A 2,875-nucleotide genomic window follows, 5' to 3' on the forward strand; every position below is an offset into this window, starting at 1 on the left:
TTCACCCCTCCTGGTGCCTTCAGGGAATGTCCCACCACGTTCCTCCATGAGGGCAGGGGCACAGCTGCCATCTCCCCATGGGCTGCAGGGAAACTTCTGCTTGGGCACCTTCTTCCCCTTCTTCCTGACCAACCACCAGCACAGCTCTCCCTCTCCAGCACAGCTCTTGCCAATTAAGTGCTTCTCTGCTCAGGTGTTATGTTGAGTCTTTCGTATGTTAATCACTGAGGTGCATCTATTGTCCCTCTAGTGGCTCCTTGGCTGGGTTTGGAGCAGGGGGAGCTTCTCAGCTTCTTACTGGAGCGACCCTGGGGCCCTTTCCCCACTATCAAAAAACCCACCAAACCCAACTAGAACAATGTAACATCCAACGTTTATGCCCTTCTGAAAATACATGCTCAGATTTCAACAAATCACAAAACTAAGAGGCAGGAGGAGGCAGAAGCAGCTGGGTGACTGGGTAGAGGAGATTTTACCTAAAGATTAATTTATCCTGCCATTATCTGGATATGAACATAATCTTCCTTGCTGCTGAATCACAGGCTTGAGATAATCACAAATAATCTATGGGTTACGAAGTATGAAAGTCATCCCTAGGAAATGTCTTTGAAACATGGGCAACACCAGTGTGTTATTTATAGTGAAATTTCTAAAACCGGAGCTGTACAGAAACATGACCAATTGCATGGAAAAAATAAACCAAAGATGCTTTACTGCTGTCAGAGCATTAAGATGTTAAAAGTACCTAAAGGTTAATGCATTCAAGGATTAAAAATTAACCATGTGCACAGAGGAGAAGCAAAATTTGTACATACAATTCCAATAGCTGAGAACTAATTATAGGGCACATAAGCTTCATTGAAATATTTTCCACCCCTGTCAGCAAGTCCTAGAAAATAAAATGTTGCCTGTCAAAAAATTTCCAACAAGTTTTACGGGGTCAGAACAGATTTCTTGATTAGGGGCCAAGAAATTTAGCTGGCAAGACAGAACTGCTGTAAAATTAAATCAGTTTCTAATCTAATTTTACTAATTACACTGATGTGAACTCTTCTGCCAGCCCCTCGGGGCAGGGGTGCAGCTGTGCTGGTGCTGCAGGTGCTCTGTCACAGCTTGGCACTGCTGCCTCTCCAGGCTGTTGCCAAGATTGTCACACCTTCATTTCACAACATACTCTTTAAAACGACACCTTGTCCAGTATTTTTTCAGCCTGGAGAGTTCTGACAGTCTCAGACCAAGGAAGGGCATAACCAGGGGTGATGATGCCCTGAGGAGCAGGAGAAGCTGCAGCCGGGCAGTACCCACCAGGGACAGCTACAGGACCTGCCCTGGCAGCTGGTGGAAGCATCAACCAGCCAACAGCCATTTGGACAGCTGGTCCTGCAACACCCCTCTGGAAACATCCATATTCAGGTTGAAACGTCCTCCACAACTCCTCTTTCATTAGTTTATTGGAGCTGCTCTCCTTGAAGCTCTTGCCGCACCAGTTCTGCACCCCCAGCTGGCTTAGGGTGGTTGGCTCTGCGCTGCATCGGGGAACATTGCTAAGGCATTTGCAGGGGGTTCTCCACGCTCCGGGCGGGTGGGATGTGGCTGCTCAGAGCACCCCCAGATCCTCCCCGCACCCCCAGCCCTGGGGCTCCAGGCCCTGCCAATTCTGCCCAGCTGTACTGCAACCATTTGCAGCTTCACTCTGTGACACGTGCAGCTCGCTTTTCAAACACCCCAGATTTGTCCGCTTATCAGGCTGAGAATCTCACCATGTCTTTTTTCTCTGCTGTGCCCCCGTCCCCGGGATGGCAGCAAGGCCCCCGGCGGGCCCGTCCCCGCGCTGCCGTCAGGCCGCTCAGCAGCTAACCCCGATGTTGTTTTGCTTCCAGCTAAAAGCGTCTCAAAGCCCTTCTCAAGCCGTTTCTGCAGACCTGATGCTTCCAGGCTTGAGGCTGGGGGACTCGCTGTTTTGCTTAAGCCCCGGCTCCCCTGCAGCAGCCCCACTTGGTGCTGTATGGGGGCAGGCAGGCTGAGAGGGGAGAGGGGCTCTCCGGAGGGAGGAGGTACAACTTTAGATGTCTCCATAGTCTTTTCCTTTCAGGAAACACATCCTGTTAATGTTTGACCGCTGTGGCAGTGGCTCTGTTTGTTGCAGTCTGACTACGCCCTGAGGCTCACCAAAAACAGCCACAAAAACAGCCGTTTCCTCTTGGAGAGCTGGGGGGGCCTTTTCCTCGCAGCAGTGGCTGTTCCCCCGTCCCTGCACTTGCAGCTCGGATCTTCAGAGGGACACAGCGGAGCAAACTCCTCAAGATACTCCAAGCTTGCAGAGCCCCTCCAGTCCAGCTTGGCTTTGAGAGAATGCCACTTGTACCAGTTGGTGGGATACACTGAAGTTTGCAACTGAGAAAGAGGCTTTTGGAGCAGCCCAGGTTGAGTCAGAGGAGCCGGCGCTCTTGGCTCGCTTGACAAGCATCCCTGCCGCTGCACCCACAGCAGCTCAGGCTCTCCTGTCTGGAGACTGGATTCTTTTTGGATTCGCCTTGTCTCACAAGGAATGGACCTCCCTGTCCTTCAGTTCATTGCAGGACTGGCATTACTTATCAAAGTGCAAGAAGGTGGATAAGCCAAAACTGGGAAGGACCTGAAAAAGCTTCTTTGTGTTCTTATTTTATGGAATTCTCCTACCTACCTCACAAAAGTCTCATTTCCTTGATTAGAAATACCTCTGGAACTGACTTTGAGAATGAACGGTGATGTCCTCTAGCCCTTGGTAACATCACAGCGAGGCTGCCTCTGTTTCAAGTTCAAGTTCAATGTGCTGCAGCTGACTGAGACCTGCTGTCTTCTGCAAATAGAGACTGGCAGCAAGCGACAGTCAGAT

At 50.4% G+C, this 2,875-nt stretch overlaps 1 protein-coding gene across 1 annotated transcript in view; it reads right to left on the reverse strand.

The window, feature by feature from the left end:
* Nucleotides 1-2,875, reverse strand: part of IFT140 (intraflagellar transport 140) — an 82,344-nt gene that overhangs the window by 22,352 nt on the left and 57,117 nt on the right. The gene's annotated exons all lie outside the window — the stretch shown is intronic.

The sequence above is a fragment of the Chaetura pelagica genome, unplaced genomic scaffold (genome assembly GCF_000747805.2).
Source record: "Chaetura pelagica isolate M959 unplaced genomic scaffold, ChaPel_1.0 scaffold309, whole genome shotgun sequence".
Taxonomy (NCBI): Eukaryota; Metazoa; Chordata; class Aves; order Apodiformes; family Apodidae; genus Chaetura; species Chaetura pelagica.